This window comes from Rhinolophus ferrumequinum, chromosome 19 (assembly GCF_004115265.2).
Source record: "Rhinolophus ferrumequinum isolate MPI-CBG mRhiFer1 chromosome 19, mRhiFer1_v1.p, whole genome shotgun sequence".
Lineage (NCBI taxonomy): Eukaryota > Metazoa > Chordata > Mammalia > Chiroptera > Rhinolophidae > Rhinolophus > Rhinolophus ferrumequinum.
The window spans coordinates 31,635,130-31,652,912 of record NC_046302.1 but is presented as its reverse complement, the minus strand read 5'-3'; the positions used below and the strand labels follow the sequence as shown (position 1 = coordinate 31,652,912).

Below are 17,783 nucleotides of genomic sequence, written 5' to 3'. Positions count from 1 at the left end.
GCTAAACTCATCTATGATACATACTCTTTACTCTGGAAGACCCTGAGGCTTCCTGGGGTTGCTTTCTGGAATTCATCATGTTGTTTCATGTTTTGTGGTTAAAATTGAGGGAGGGGCCAACATAGGAAAAAGGAAATGTCAGAGTAACCTTTGTTACTACCTATCCTGCAATCCTAGTAACTGGAAAAGCCAATAACTCTGTTTATTTTACTTCTCTCAGAATATAACATCTGTGAAAAATACTAATGACTACTTAATTTACAATTTATGAAGGACTTTGACATATATAATATCATTTATACCCTACAAGGGTAGGATCTGAGGTGAAGTTATAAAAATTAGATTGATTAGTATTCTAAGTTTTAAAGAAATGAGCTCAATGCTTCCCAAATTCTGCATGGAATCACCTGGGGAATGTCTAAATCTACTGATGCCTGTTTTCTGCCCCTAGAAATTGTGAATAAATTCGTTCGGGGTATCAGTTGAGTATTTAAATGCTTAAAAGATTCCCCAGATGATTCTAATATGCAGACAAGGTTTTCAGTTTCCCAAGGTTATAAAACTAGAAAGGAACAGAATTGGGATTAATTTCAGAACCGTGGTGTCCAATCCAGTACTTTCAACATAGGCAATAGTAATGAAAAAAACAATAAAACTGATAGGAAACTCAGTAAACCAAACTTTTACTCTTTTCCCACTAACTTTATGTTCATGCAGTTTAAATTTGAGTGCCTACTGGTAGGTGGAAATTGGTTACTTGCTAATGGTAGAAATGGATCAGGAAGAAGATGACACCCTGAGGGAAGAGATGGGAGAAAGAAGAGTGCCCATGGCCATCATTATGGAAAGAGAAATCAGAGTGATGCAGTGGAACATGTCATGTGGACCTAAGGCAGAATGCCAAGCTACTCAACCAATGTCAGAATCTGATGGCAACTGTGATTGATAACCCTTCTGTCTCCCATAGAAGGAGATGAAAAGTGTTTCTCATCAAGTAGGAGTTGGCCAATATTTTCCACTTGTGGCAGAGCTAGTGGATATGAAACAAGTTTATGGATACTTGCCAGAGCATCAGCCTATGAGAATTACCAAAAAAAAAAAAAAAAAAAATCACTATGCTTATTTAGAAATATAATGCCAATTACTCTGGGTTTCTACTTCAGTGTTTTTACACATAACCCCTTTATAGTCAGAAAAAATTAATTAATGTAGCCCTGCTTCTACTAAAATAAATAGCCCTTAAAAACAACACTAATGCTAACCTATCTGCTAAATATTTTTGCAATGCATGTGGGCAAAGTCAGCCCTTTCCGAAACCAAAGAATTCATTGTGCATTGCTATTTACATGGAGAATAATATTTATTTTATCCAAATTTCAAAACATGTAGTATGCTTCCCAAGAAGTTATCTGGTTTAGCAAATAACAAACAAAATAAAAGAGAAAGCAGAAGAGAAAATAAACAGTAAACAGAAAACATTGTAATGTCTGCAATACCATTCTCACTTTGTCACAGAACAAAATAATTGTACCCATATTTTCTAAATGGAAATTTAAAAATTTCTCAGCATTTCCAACCTATAAACTGAAAAATGGTAGTGGTTTCTTACTCACTATCTCAGATGTGCAGGAACTGTAACTATTCTTTATAACTCAACTTAATCTCTTCTCTGAGTCTCCTGATCCACTTGATCACAGTGAACATAAGTGTACTCATTTCATGGTCAAATCGTTCTAGGTTTAAAGTTAATCAGTTCAGGGATTTTTTTTCCTCGTCTGCCTATCCCTGGGGTATCACATAATATGCAGTAGCAGGTATCTGGCCCAAGGTTCTCAGCTTTTATCCATGTTGGTATCCACTGGGATGAACTATCAACTTCTCTGGGTTTTGGATACCATCTCCTTTCCAATTGGCATTCCTTGAGACTTCCATCTCCTACTTGGTTTCTGGACATATTTCTATGGTGCTTTCCACTGTGGGGTTCCTCTGTCATGACTATGGCCTTGTATTATGTTCTCAGAAGCATGAAGAAGATAGACTCTTTTCCTTACGTGTATGTGTGTGTGTGTGTGTGTGTGAGTGTGTGTGTGTGTGAGTGTGTGCGCGTGCGTCCATAGGAAATGTAGACACTATCTTAGGTTCTCTTGGTCCCAGACAACTCCACAACTCAATGTCATGGTGGCAGAGAGACTGCAATGTGGCTTCAGCTTCCAGAATTCCAGTCAAAAAGCAGATCCTGGGTCTTCCATATTCTCAAATCCTGGAACATGTCATATGCATTTATCCCTGTACCTCAAGCAAGATTAGCTGTTTCTCAAGAACATTCATTTTGTTTAATTCTCTTGTTTCCCCCCTAATTCACATGCCCTGTTTTAAGTCAATGGACTCATCCTTAGTTCCACAGTAGGCAAAACTGACTTTCATGGCATTGTACATTCTCACCAAATATGTTAATTAGGTAAAAAGTTTGAGTTTTGTCTTCAAAAACAAGATTTTAGATCTTTAAGTTCCCTTTCTTACTAACTAATGTCTATGCCAGAAAAAAAAACAACTGTGTTTCCTTCAGATTTGCTGAGGCATGACATTTTCTGAAACATGAAATAGTAGGAAATGGCCTGAGGTGGCTCAGAATTATGGAGACAAGATAATGTACAGATAAATATTTAATTGTTAACCCAATATAAAATATAGTTTGACGAGTACAAAATTTTACCACCTAAACCAGTTCCTTCTCTAAGATCATAATTATCATTAATCAGAATTTGAATGCTAATGGGCAGAGTACGCCCAGAAAGCCACCTCGAGTATGTAGGAGAGCTGAGAAACAGCAGCCTATAAGCTTCTGCAGATTCAGATGGACGGGTTATACAGTGACCCACAGCATTGGTTACAATAATGATAAGCAATGTGGCAGGTAAGAGACACACAAAACTGATTAAAATATAGGCATAGACCAAGATCAAGGAATTAAAGGTAGGAAACCAGCACTGAGGTTGAAGGTACAGGGCCAACCTGGAAGCCCAGGCATTAGGGATTGACCATACCAGTGAGAGACTTGAGATTGAGTTACTGAGTTATACACTGGACTTGCTTAGAGACTCCCTTACCAGAACCTGAATGCATCTCAAAGTCTGATTTTGACTAAACTTACAAGGTATAATTTCACCTCAAAAGGGTTCACAGATCATCAAAGTATCCCCTTCCTGCATTCAGTAAATTTGCTAAAGTTTCAGAAAAAAGCATTTTATTTATTAGATTACCAGTTTATTTTAAAAGGATATAACTCAGGAACAGCTAGATACAAGAAATACATAACACAAGGTATGGGGAAAGGGTAGAGGAATTCCATGCTCTCTTGGAACCTGTCACTGTCTCCAAATCTCCACGTTTTCATGAACCCAGAAACTCTAAGAACCCCATTCTTTTGGGTTTTTATGGAGACTTAATTAATAGGCATGATTGATTTAATCATCGGCCATTGGTGATTGCAGTCAATTTCTAGCCCTTGTCCTCTTCAGGAGATCAGGGAGATGGGACTGAAAGTTCCAACTCTCTAATCACATGATTGTTTCTCCTGGTAACCAGCCCCCACCCTTGGATATTTTGCAAAAGTCAATATTAACATACCTTCAGAAGACACATTTATTGCTCTCATAACAGGAAACGCCAAGAGATTTAGAAGTGAGTAACTGCAAGAAAACCAAATATATATATTTTTATTATAAATTACAATATCACAAACTTCCTTAACCTGATAAAGATAAGCAACAAGGGTAACACAAACTAGACACAATATTCTACATGGATAAATATTTTAAATCATTTTCTTTAAAATCAAGCATAAGTCAGTGATGCACATTTGCAGTCAACATCATGATAGATATCCTAGCCTAGCAAAGTATGATTTAAAAAATAAAAATAAAGAAAAGACCCAAGATAGTGAAGTAGATAAACACTGTGCTTGCCTCCTCCCATGAACACTTTAAAAACACAACTAAATCATAGAACAATCAACCTAGAGAACCATCTGAAGTCTAGATGAACAGAAGTTTTATAACTAGGGTTATAAAGAAGAAGCCATGTTGAGACTGGTATATGAAGGGCAAAGATGCAGAACAGGCTGGCCCCAAACCTCTGTGTGGCTATTGAGAATCAGGAGGGATATCTTGGCTGTGGAGGTACCCTCTGGAGGATCGAGAGACCCGAGCCCCACACCATCCTCCCCAGCCTGGAGTACCGGTGCCAGGAAGAGGAGCCCCACAACATCTGGCTGTGAAAAACAGTGGGGATTCTGACAATCCAGGTGGGACAGAGGGCTGCAGGAAAACCAGATATCCTCTTCAAGGGCCTGTGCACAGAGGCATTCATTTGCAGGCACTCATTCTGGGCTCTGGAGAAGGCACAGTGACTCAGGGGGCATCAGAGACATACAGGGAAAGACTGAGTTGTGTGGTTTCGGGGTGAAGACTGGAGGGACAGTCACCATTTTTCCCTGTGTGGGGTCATTCTCCCATGCAGCCCACCAGCAATCACCATCTTTCCTGTGTTGCACTGTCCCACACATGGCCAAAGCTGAATCCGACTTGGTCTGGTGAACTCTGTCCACTCCACCCTGGTGCCTCACTGGGACCCTGCTCAAACTTGCCCAACACTGGAGACACTTTCTTGGCAAACAGCCATCCCCACAGACATTACACTCTTTCTTAGATAGTTATTGGAGATCTGAGGGCCTCAGGCAGGCAGCAGCTGGCCTCAGTGGGCTTTGAGACTTTTCCAAAGTAGCTGCAGATTCAACCCTGGCACCAAACCAGAATCTACATTAACCTGGTGAACACTCATCCTACCTTGGTGACTCCCTGAGACCCCTCCTCATCCAACTCACATACAGGATGAGGCTTTATTGGCAAGTGAACCTTATGGAAGACAACAGGTAGAAGCAGGCCTTGGAGTGTCCTTGTTTTTTGTGGAGCTACCCAAGGCCTGGTACTGGTGGCAGCTATTGTCAGTTCACTGCATGGCCTCTCCCACATACCTCCAGGTCTAACATAGGCAGCAACCAAAGCAGATCACTTTGTGGCTCCTACCAGGTACTCCCCAGCTGGTCACAGGCAATGGATGAACTGGGCCTACACCAGAGTCCCTCCCAAAAGGCCCCAGAGTCAACATACTTGGAAGTTGGCTTCAGACCACAGTACAGCATCACCCAATTAACCCCACAAGTGGCATACCCAAAGGGTTGTCTCAACAGGCCTCAGGCCCACTGGGACAAATCCCACTCAGTGAGGTAAGCTCCTGCATAGCCGTCCATAAGCTGTGGATGTGGCCAAACTCCATAGTCAGTCAGGCTAAGGGTCAGTCTCCCTCCATGGTGTGCCAATAACAATAAAGGCTCAACTATAACAGGAGGGAACACACAACACACACAAGAGACAGTTCTGGAACCCCTAGCCCAGGTGACCAGGGAGACTATGCACTGGGCCCCAAAGGGCACCTACTACATAAGACCACTTGGCCAAGACTGGGAGACACAGCCAGATCAACCTAAAATACAGAAACGAACAGAGAGAGGCAGCCAACATGAAGAAACAAAGAAATGCATCCCAAATGAAAGAACAGGAGAAAACTCCAGAAAAAGAACTAAACAAAACTCAGCAAACAACATACCAGGCACTGAATTCAAGACAATGATTATAAGGATGCTCAAGGAACTTAGTGAGAACTTCAACAGAGATAGCAAGCCTAAAAACAGGACATAGAAACCATTAAAAAAAGAACTAGTCAGAAGTGAAGAATACACTAACTAAAATGAAGAATGCACTAGAAGGAATCACCAGCAGGCTAGATGAAGCAGAGGATTGAATCAGAGATTTGAAAAACAATGTAGCAGAAAACACCCAATCAGAGCAACAAAAAGAAAGAAACAAACAACAACAAAAAAAAGAATCCAAAAAAATGAGAATACTTTAAGTAGCCTCTGACCAAACATCAAGTGAAACAATATTTGCATCATAGGGAACCAGAAGGAGGGGAGAGAGAGAAAGGGATTGAGAATCTATTTGAAGAAATAATGATGGAAAACTTCCCTAATCTGACAAAGGAAATGAATATACACCCCAGGAAATTCAGAGAGTCCCAAACAAGATGAACCCAAACAAGCCTACACCAAGACACATTATAATTAGAATGGCAAAGGTTAAAGATAAAGAGAGAATCCTAAAAGCAGTAAGAAAAATGCAATTAGTTACTTATAAAGGTGCTCCCATAAGATTGTTCCTGTGTCTCAATGGAAACTTTGCAGGCCAGAAGGGATTAGCACAAAATAGTCAAAGTGATGAAAAACAACCAAGAGTACTCAGCATTTAAAATCCAGCATTTAAATTCCAGCATTTAAAATCGAAGGACAGATAAAGAGATTCCCAGACAAGAAAAAACTGAAAGAGTTCATCACCACCAAACCAGTATTAAAAGGAAAGTTAGAAGGACTTATTTAAGATTTAAAAAGAAAAAGGGTCAAAAATATTAATATAATGGTAATAACTACGTATTTATCAGCAATTACTTTTGATTTTTACCTCTGAGCCCAAGGCACTTGTAGAGGTTGCCCAAAATACTTCCAGGCTAGACGTTTTCTCCCTATGTTACTATTAAAGATCTCTTTTTCACTGTCGAAAGTGTTCCAGGTGGGAATGAATTACATTGTCTCCCTAGTTCTAGCCATTTTGATTTGAGTTAGATAGGAGAGGGGAGGGACAAGGAGGTAGCCCAAGAGGGGCCTTCTGTCTTGAATGGGTCCCGTTCTTGACTTCTGGTGACATGAAGATATTAATTTCGAATTTACTGACCTGTCCAAGGCATCTGCAATTGCATCTTTTCTACTTTAACTACAGCTGTGTTAACCAAAGTGGTTAAAGATTCAGTTTCTAACTCTGAATAAGACTGTGAGAAATTAAGTAATAGTAAGAAAAATTTTGGTCACACTGCATACATACGTAGGTGTTATTAAAATAGAAGTTTTCTGTGAGAGCACACTCAAAACACATGAAAAGTTCTTGGCTCTTTGTGCCAGTAATTACTACAATTATATTTCACAGAAATATCAAGAAGTTTCATGGTTCACACAGGAGATCTCACAGATACCAGAAGTGGAGGTAACAGTATCTGGGGCAAGAAATTTGAGGATGAATACAGTGAATATCTTAAGCACGATGTTAGAAGTGTTGTATCTATGACTAATAATGGTCCAAACACCAATGGATTTCAGTTCTTCATCACCTATGGCAAGCAGCCACATTTGGACATGAAATGCACAGTATTTGGAAAGGTAATAGATGGTCTGCAGACTCTAGATGAATTGGAGAAGTTAGCACTAAATGAGAAGACATCTACCTCTTAATGAGGTACACGTTAAGGACAAAATTATTCATGCTAAGCCATTTGCTCAGTAGCTATAATAGACATGGACAAGTACTTCGCAAATATTTGAGGGACACACCTATTGTGGTTTACCCAGTTTTAACTAGTTCAGAGATTGCAGCATCCTGCTTGTTTACAGCTAAGGTCTTCCATGAGTTAGTGATACCAAGGGGAGCCAAAGAGTTTTTACTCCCAGCTTTTGAGCGTATCCTTTACTATAACTATTATCCAATGTATTTGTTTATTTAAAAAAAAAAACTTTCCGTTTTTGTTCATTTATTTGTCTGTTACATATAAACATTCACTTTTAAATGCTGAGCCTCAAATCAAGCATTTTTGAGCACCCGAATTACATACTTCTACCATATCTAGTTCACATCCTGGAAGTATTATTTTCCATTAATTATTCACTTTGTGCAGTTAGAAAAAGAAGGGACAAGATAAAGAGATGACCTAGAAAGGCCAGCCAATCCATTTGCTATTTTCTCTGGTCTTTAAATTTACAATAAAAACTCAAAGTCCTAGAGTACAGTAAACACTCAGAATTTCCCAACTGTTTTGCTCATGGAACATTTTTTACTTTGTATCTTTTATTATATTACAGGATAGAGTTCTACATATTATCCATTTGAAAAATGCAGATAGTTGGTTACGAACACAAGTTGCAGAGTTCTGGTTTGTGTTTGAATCACAGCACTGTCCCCTACTAGCATTAACTTTCCAGGTATAAAACAAATAAGTCATGGGGATGTAATATACAGCATGGGGAATATAGTCAATAATATTGTGATAGCCTCAGATGGTTGCTGGACTTATCATGGTGATCACTTCTTTATGTACATAAATGTCGAATAAATATGGTATACACCTGAAACTAATATAATATTGTATGTTAGCTCTATTTTAATAAAAATCTTTATAAAAGAAAGTAAAGGCATAGAATCAGAAGATATAAACAAAGCAATTTTTTTCAGATGTTATGATTGTTTATATAGGAAACCAAAACGGATTTACAGAAAAATTATTAGTAATAATAAGAGAGTTCAGCAATGTGGCTGTAAGTTGTAAGATCAATATACACAATCAATTGTGTTTCTATATACCAGCATAATTCAGAAAATGTAATTAAGGAAAATATTTTCTTATACATTAGCATCCAAAAACACAAGGTATCTGAAAATTAATATAACAAAAGATGTGCCAGACTTCTAGAGAAAATTGTAAAAGAAAGCCAAAATAAAAGGAGCGATATAGTGTTTATTGATCGTCACTATGAAAATGTGACCATTCTCTTTGTATTGATCTGTACAACAATGTAATTACAATCAAAATTCCAATAGAATTTTAGTGGAATTGACAAGCTGATTCCAAAATGTATTGGAAAAGCAAATGACAAAAAACATAAACGGAAAATCTACTCAGATCATCAACAAAAAATTCCATCATTTTGTCTGTAGCCATTAGGAGTTCCCCTCTGAGGTCAAAAAGGGACCTAGGGGTCAGAACTTGGACCTGACCGCTTTGTGATTATATGATTAGACCCCTTTGCGCCTCAATTTCTTCACACAAAAAAGAGGGATGGAATTAAAAAGGATATATGTAACAAGGTGTTATTTATTGTTTGTTTGTTTGTTGTTTTGAGATAGAATCACCTGAGATCATCTATATAAAGCACTTGACATCATGATTGACACACACTAAGTATTGAATACTTGATTGCTTTTACCTTTGTTACTTATTTCAGGGCTCCTAGTAAAACTTGCCTATGAAGTCTAAATATCCTACAAATAGTCCATTGAATTATATATTATAAAGAGACAAAGAGAATTATGTTTGGGATCCTCCAAAGTAGAAGCAGAGATGAGTTTTAGAAAAAAATACAATCAGTTGCAAACTTCGTCCTTGCTTGATTCCTACAGCTCCCTCCTGCCCCTCCAGCCACTACTGAGTATATCTCATCACGAGGCTCACATATGTGACAATGATAAAAAGGTCTGTGCTGGGAACAATATAGTGGGTAATAAATCAAGGAAAGTAGAGGGGGCACCAAGCAGGATGGGAGGAGGGGAATGGCACTGTGAATAATCAATGCAACAGACTCTGTAAGAACATGGCAAAACATCTTACTTAACATGCTTCATAAAACTGGAGAGAAGAAAGCAGTGATGATATGGAAACAGGCTGTCAGATTGCTGGAGAGCCCTTTGCCCGAACAGCTGAGCAGGCTACGGGAAAGGAAGAGAACTGCCTCCACTGTGCTGGACCCAGCTCTGACCTCCCACCCCTACACTGTGCTCAAGGTCTGCGATGGTATACATTCTTCCTCCTGACTCTATGCCGGCAGTTTCAGGGATAAAGAGGAAAACAAAACTGTTTGAAAGGTTTCTAACTGTGGTTAAATCTAGGAACATATAGTAGTAATACTGCAGCGAAGCAAAAGAACCCATTCCCTACTTGGAACAACGAGACAAAAAGAATATTCAAAGGGTGCTTAGATGCTTAAACTAAAATATGGGTGACACTTGGTCCAAAATGATAGTGCGAAAATACTTCCTGGAATATTCTAGTCCAGTCCTCTTACTTGTAGGAGAGAGAAAATGGAAGCTCAAGGAGAACAAGGTCATAAGGTCGCATAGATGCTTGGTGTCAGAGTAGAGACTAGGGCCTAGGTATCCAGTCGGAGGCATTAAATTGTATAAAATGCCTTGCACTCAGAAAATACTCCACAAATGGTGGATCATTTTCTCTTTTCTTCAATTCTGAGATATTTTATACTTCTTTTTTGATATCTGGAGCTTAAAGAGAAAAGGCAAAATGAGTACTGTACCAGGAGTCTAAAGACATTGATTAGAATGCTGGTTCTTTTATAGACTGGTGTGATTTAGGACAAATCACTGAATTTGGGCCTCAGTGTCCTCATTTCTAAATCGAGAATTTAGTTTTACAGGATTATAATATTTATAGCTCTAATATTCTTAATTTGAAGCATTCTAATTTTCAAATTGAATATGACCCATCTGCATAATGGAGGAGGGGGAAAAAAGTGCTGCGATATTCTAATAATATCTTGTCCCTAGGTAGCTTTGGGATAAGTGTGCTATTGTTAAATTTGGTGGTACCATCTTAGCAAGGCAAACAGAAATGTGATTTTTGCTAATTGAACTATAAAAATAATAATTACCTTTGATGTAGAGGAGTGCAAAGTCACTCGGCAGTGATCTCTGAATGTATAAATGGAAGCAGTTATCATCAGAGCCCAAACCAGATTAGAAGAAAGTCATTCCAATTACATCAGGGTGATGCTGAATGTACACCAGGAACGGAAGAGTGCCTTCTGTATGTGCAAGGATCCTCCCCTCGGATGCTGCAGAGAATGAGGGGAACATGATGACTGACGGCTCTGAGTAACCTGTGTCTAGGCTGAAAGCTAGAATCTTTTTTAACCAGCATCTTAGCCCGGGGAAGAGAGTGGTAGTTGGGGTAAAATGTTGAGATGCTCTTCAGGAGATGCTCTTACTCTTGTCACGAGGGTCACCTCCACTACTTGATTTAGTGATCTCTAGGAAGCTATCCCACCCCTAAAATTTGCACCAACTACCCTAGTTGCAGGCATGAAATCCACCTTCAGAGAATCAGGATGCTGAGGGTGGGCTACTCGCAGTTTCCTTAGCCTGGCTCAGCAGGCTCTAGATAGAGGCAGAGAAATGACAGTGAGGTGCATCTCAGTCACAGGCCAGCGAAGTCAATGGGGGAAAATGGGCACTGCCTCAGCGACTGTGGTACCTACAGAGGAGTCAGAGCATCAGGCATCATGCCTTCTCTTCAATCCAATCCAAGACTTGAGAGTCAGACGGCAGTGGACTGAGCTATGGAACAATAGGCCAGCCGTGCCCCGGAGAAACAATATCTGAAACTTAACTTGTATTGGCTTCTCTGGCTCCCGCTTTGCATGTTTATTATCCCTGTGTCCCATCTGTACAATGAGCTTCTCCTGGACATCATCTATGCTGCGTTTGTTAGTTTTATTTGTTTTTCTCCTGATTCTTCTGATTTCAGCCTAACAGTGATTAGGACAAAAACATGGTGCTTAGGAGATGATTGCTGATTGAGGGAACAATTGAGGTTCGATTGTTTGCCTCTCTTGGAATAACTTGTCCGCTTATCACAACTTCTTATAGAAACTTAGGAGAGAAACCATTTTATCATCTAGCCTATGATATGTGAGAATTTTGTTAGGGCTCCTTGTCAGAATATTTTCAATGAGTGTTTTATTATACAACAAATTTTCTTTGGAGACTCCCTTCCTCCTGCTTACAGATATCACTTGGCTTCTAATTTCAGATCAAGCTGTGCCTCTACCAGTGATTTCATTCCCCATCTCTCTCTAGCCCCCTCCTGAACCAAATCATATCCATATTTTTTTTCCAGAATGCAAAATATAGAAACAAGCATCTGTTTGGACAAAATCAGTTTTCACTTGTGAAAAGTGGATGCTTCACAAAATCACAGGCAACAAGAAAAATGTCAGAGAATGGAACCAACTGTTGGAGGAATAATAATATAACCTTCGGTCTGCAGTTAGATGAGCTGAGGAAGAGGTTTGCTAAAGATCAAGCAGGCAGGACATATTCTGATTTCAGTTCATTGAGTTCCAACATCCCTACCTTGGTTTAGACTCTAGATCCCCTGAGGCTTGATTTCTCACAGTAAAATAGGGCTAAGAGACTGCTGTCTATACTTTCTGCTATGAACAGATATGTAAGATTAACCATATGTAGCCGGGTGTCTGTTTCTTTATTTCACAAAGTGGTATTCCAAAGGCCATTTCCTCTTTAATAAGAAATGTCACCCAGACCTTCACTTCCCAATAATAATGCTTTGAAAGGTTCTCAATTCGATGAACTCTAATTATGTGTGTAATCCATAGAAAAAAATGTATGAATGCTTGACTCTTTAGTTCCTAGGTCTTTCCATCTTTATAATTTAACTGCATGAATGTCTTGGGCCATTAATTTATCTTGGAGGACCTGGAATTCATCTTTGACATAACGTTTGAATTATCTGTTATTAAGTGAAAGAATGTGAGGTAAAATGCCTGGCACATGACAATTGAGCTCAAGAAACTTTTATTAATTAACCATCTTCTTATGTGCCAGGTACCAGACAAGACCAAAAAAAAAAACAAAAACACAACGACCTCATTGAGCATCTGTTGTCTTGAAGCAGAAACAGAAAATTTCATATACTGGTTAAAAAGAATGATGTGCAAGGGATAGTAGGAACGAAAGACTGGCTTCTTCCGATGTCAAAGGTTTTCTAACGTCTTTGTGTTCTCTGTACTCTTCCTGGGGCTTGTACCTCAGCTCCCCACATAGTAGGATTTCAACACGTTTAAAGGAGCAATCAATTTTTTAAAGTTTAAGTACTTTTTACCAAAGCTGATAAATTTATTCTACGAGCTCTTCAAATTCACAAAACTAGACTACACCTTAAGAGAATGGTTTTGCAACGTCTCAAAAGAGTTTCGGCTTTTTTAAAAAAGGTAGTTTTCAGAGATAAAGTGTGTTATATTCTATCATGCATTCCATAAATTGAGGATGTTTTCTTGGAAGAGGGGAGATTTGGAATGAGCCCTGAAATTCCAGGAAGAATGGATGTGGGAAAGAGTTAGAATGAAGGCATGAATAGCATCAAAAACCAAAGACCAAAGACAGTAATGCAAATAAGCATGATGCTACAAGGTCAGAAGGGCAGATTGGAACTGAAGTATTCTTTAAAAGGTGCCTCTGAATTGCACAAGATAGAGACAAAATTTCCTAGCCAGTATTCAAAATACCTTCAGAATCTGTGCTCATCCTGCCTTTCCTGTTTAATTTCTGCATATTCCTCAATAACTAAGCCACTATTACACTTTCCAATATCTGTATATTTTTCCCATTCTCTTCGAGTGACAGACTAATATCTATTTCTCATTTCATCCCTACAAATCAATAATAATCTATTTGTGAAAAAACACTTACGTCAAGGGCTCTTGTCCTCTAGCTCAGTTATCATTTGTTGCCTGTATATTTATTTTTCTTTTTATGTACATTACACTGATAATTTTAATTATTTTTCAAAACCACTCCAAATTGTATTTGTAAATGTCATGAAGTTAGTGAACTTCTTTTAACTCTCCCAATATTTGGCCATACATTCCTATACATTCTAAGCATTCAATAACTAGTCATGATCAATTTAACTAGCAGGCAAGGGGACAAATGGAAGGCAGACATCCTTTCCTTTTCAGATTTCTCTGAAATCTTACTACGCAGTTTTTCTTCTGACACTATTTCAAGTCCTCCATTGGTTTCTAGTTCTGGTTCTACTATTATCTTATTTAGGGACCTACAACAGTCACTTAAGCTTTTGGTTCTTCAGAGGCTTTATTTGCAAATAGTTAATAAGAGTTACTTTATTGAGTTTATTTGAAGGAAGAAAGATTGAAAAGATGATGTAGTATAAATGCTGACCTATTGCTGCAGACTTTCTCTTTCAAATTTCCAAAACCAATACTGTGGGCAAAATACGTGCAGATTCTTTTGAAGCAAATACAAGTTGATAAGGGAGCTTAGAAAATGGAGCTCAGTAAAGAAGGGAGCGAAGGCAAGAAAAAGACAATCTTATCATATGAAACATTAAGTGGCTGCAATATAGTTCCTCCTGGCAGCTGGATCTTGATGCACCTAAGTAATGCTGAAAGTTACCTAACTTAAAATAATTCATCCTCCAGAGTGGATCTGATCTTCCAGAGCAGACGTCATTTTTTAGTTTCTTATGAACTGAATTTGGACATGACCTATTCCCTAAATCTTTAATAGCTTCTTATTATTATAAAGCTTTTGTGATCATATTCTTAGAGACCCAGAAGGAGAATCCTGCAGCTGTGGAAGTGGATGAGTGGCGGGCCCCAGACATAACTAAGTTCAACCAAGGAAATGAAGTTTTCAGCCCACGACTTGAAGTCAGAACTTTTTTCTATGCCTGTGGCTGAGTGTGGACACCAGTGTCCCATGCCAAGATAGCATTTAAATACCAAGGGATGAGATACATCACTGCACAGGCATGATGCCTGGCACCCACGCTATCTCCAGATGGCTTGATGTGCAGAAATAGCCTTTGGGATCAAACTCAATGTGGTGAAGTCCAAACTCGTGATCTGTCCTTCAGGGCTTCTCTGTAGTACAAGTCCCCTCTGCTTTTTAGAGGCACAGCTCACAGGCTGTTAGGGTGCAGCTGAAGATCAGAAATTATCTTCCTCACCAATAGCACAAATATCTATTGAGGTCTCACCATCTGTAGGACACTGCACTAAGTATTTAGAATGTAAGGGATTATGGCATGATCAATGCCCACCAGTGCTTCCAGTCTAGTAGGGGATAAAGTCATATATAAAAAAACAGAAACATCTATATGGGTGTGCATAGTAATCCCATGTAATTTATGTATGGGGAAGGTGATGTAGAATTTCAAAGCAGTGAGCTACATCTTAAATTCTGCAGCAAAACAGCCAAAAGACAAATAAATATCGTAGATATTATCCCCAGAAGTTATCTTCTAGAGCAGTGCTGTCCAAAAGAACTTTCTGTGACGATGAAAATGTTCTGTTCTTCACTATCCACGATGATAGCCATTAGCCACATGTGCCTATGAGCATTTGAAATGGTCTAGTGTGACTGAGAGACTGAATCTTAATTTTATTTACTATTAATTAAATTAAATTAATTGTAATAGCCACATGAAGCTAGTGACTTTCATTTCGTACCATGCAGTTCTTGAATATCTCTCATTCACTTAGCACATGAAAACATACAGGCACAGAGACATTGAATTGGTTATGTTCAAGGGGTAAATTATTTAGAAGCAGTTCTAACTCCTAGTGCAGGAGAATCTTGACCTTATGCCGACTCTCATCGGAAAGAAAAGCATAATTCTCATTACATTGGATAGGTGCAGTTGCTCTCAAATGAAATCTGTGTTGTCTTCATAAAATCCTGAGGATCTCTAGACTGTATGTTTCACGAGGGCAAGAGCTTCATCTATCTTGTTCACTATTGTATCTCCAGCATTTAGAAGAGTAAATGGCACATAGGAAATAAGCAGTAAATATATAAATGAATTAGAAAATAGAAATTAGAAAATGAATGGCAAGAACAATTGAAGTATTGTTATAAATATCTCGGCTGGGTGAACAGAGGTAACATTTGCGGTAAAAATTCTGTTATCAGGATGAAGCGTCTTGCTCACCTATAGGATGAGCGTGAGTCAGGCTGATTGTAGCACGCGGCTCAGTACATTTCAAGGGCTCAGTCAATACTTATTAAATAAACTTGTTACGTTTATTTCTGTAATTGCTTCCCCCAATTAACTATTTATAATAGGAATTCTGTCCACATATTTTTTTTCTTATCCCAGGCAATGTATTTATTTACTGCAGGAACAAGCACTTATAAGGCTTTCCAAATTTTTTAAATGAATATGTGGGAAAGAGGAAGGCACTTTTGAGCAGCCACTGCTCCTTCTGAGGTAATAAGGTGGAAGGCACTAGAAATCGTTGGCTTTTCATGCCTTAATCCTATATAGAGGTTTAGCAGAAGTAACTTTGCCATATAAAAAACATAAATATCCACCTTTCACAATGAGAATTTGGGGGGGGGGGTAGGGTTGAGCACTGCGAACTCCCTATTACTATTTTTATAAATTTTAAAATGCTGTTTCTGCTTCACCTATCCTCCTGTCTTTCTATAACTGTGCTGTTAGTTTAATAATTTCTCACATCTTTTACACTGATAAGTCAAAATATATTTCTGTGAAAACCAAGAAAAAGAAGCAAAGAAAAGCTTTCTGCATCCCGTTGCTTGTGATAAAAGCACACATTGATACACTTGATCTTTCCCAGCGGAATGGGCACAGGAATTAACCCACACACTGGCACATGAACTTCTTCTTTCTGCCAAATGTGTCAGCTGAGATGGGATTGCTAATTTATTTATGGGGACATATGTCAATGTCACTCTGAGAAAATGGTTCCAGGACACACACAAAAACTGACTATTGTCAGGGCTGACCTTATGTGTAGGTGGGATAGCCACCTGCTCACTCAGTTCTTGCAACATCAGGAGATGAGAGCCCTGCCGCATCTCAGTCCTTGCTCAGGGTCTTTCTCACTGAACTTCCCATGGCTTCTATCTGAATAAAGTCAGTTTCCCTAGGAAAGATGTGTGCCCTACTCCGTTCCCATAGTCATTCTCCCCTAAGAGGAATCAGAGAGCAGGTTTTGACAGGGGTTGGAAGAAAGTATGAGAGTAAAGGGATAATACTTAACACCAGGTCTAGGTGGAAGGGAGGGGTATACAATAATGAGGCTGGAGGCCATAAAACTTCACTGTCTCTCTCGATGTCTTTACATACAACAATGAAGTGTGAGCCACGTAAAAGGGGCACCTATTCACATCTTAAGCCCAAGTCTCAGATTCATCAACCAATATAAAAGTTAGTCTCTTTGCAGCATTGACCGCAGTAAAACAATTTCCACGTCTCTGTTTTATGCTCCATAAGGGGCACAGTTTTCCTGCGGGTATCTGAGATCTTGTAACTTTCTTTAACACCTAGGATCCAAAGCTGCTCACACTCAGCGGGCAATAAAAGAAGTGCCTGTCCTAGGATCTTTGTTTGCCTTCATGTCTCCTATTCAATAGAACCATTGTCCCTGCCTCTGTGATCACTGAGTCTCTGGACCCTGACTGTTTGGGCTTTTGATATCTACCTGCCTAGCTTACTTCCCTGGAAAGTGGCCTCTGACCTGCCGACTTCCTGTACCTTCCAGCCCACACTTGTGTGACCAAGCCCTCAGCCTGTCTCCTTGTGGTCTGCCTGAAACTGTTTCTGTCCTCTCCTCAGCATGGCACCCAGGGTCCTGCCTTAAACAAAGGGACATCAAAGCTTTACTACAAGCCTGAGACAACTGTTAGGATTGCTATCTTTGCTGGTAGTCTGGTGTTAGTGGTCCTTACAGGAAAGGAGGTAGAAATCAAGCTGGTATTAGAAATAATGGCAGAATCTAGACTCTGCTATTGTCAGCTGCATGACCTTGGGTGATAGACTTAAGCCCTCTGAGCTTCAGTTTCCCCATCTATAATTGGGTGACATTAATATCCACCTTGATGACTCTTGGGAGAATTAAATGTTTCAAAGTGCCCAGGACAAGTCTTGGCACATAGTAGGTAATCAATATGCAGCGATTCTTTTCTTCCTTCCTTTAAATAACCGAGCATGAGCCCAAGGTGAAAGTTGAGATTAGCTGATATCAACTTACTCTTTTGCACTAGGAC

General features: G+C 39.1%; 1 pseudogene; it reads left to right on the top strand.

Annotated features, from left to right (window-relative positions):
• Positions 1-772: 772 nt before the first annotated feature.
• On the top strand, positions 773-7,445 carry LOC117011679 (peptidyl-prolyl cis-trans isomerase-like 3; annotated as a pseudogene).
• Positions 7,446-17,783: the final 10,338 nt, after the last annotated feature.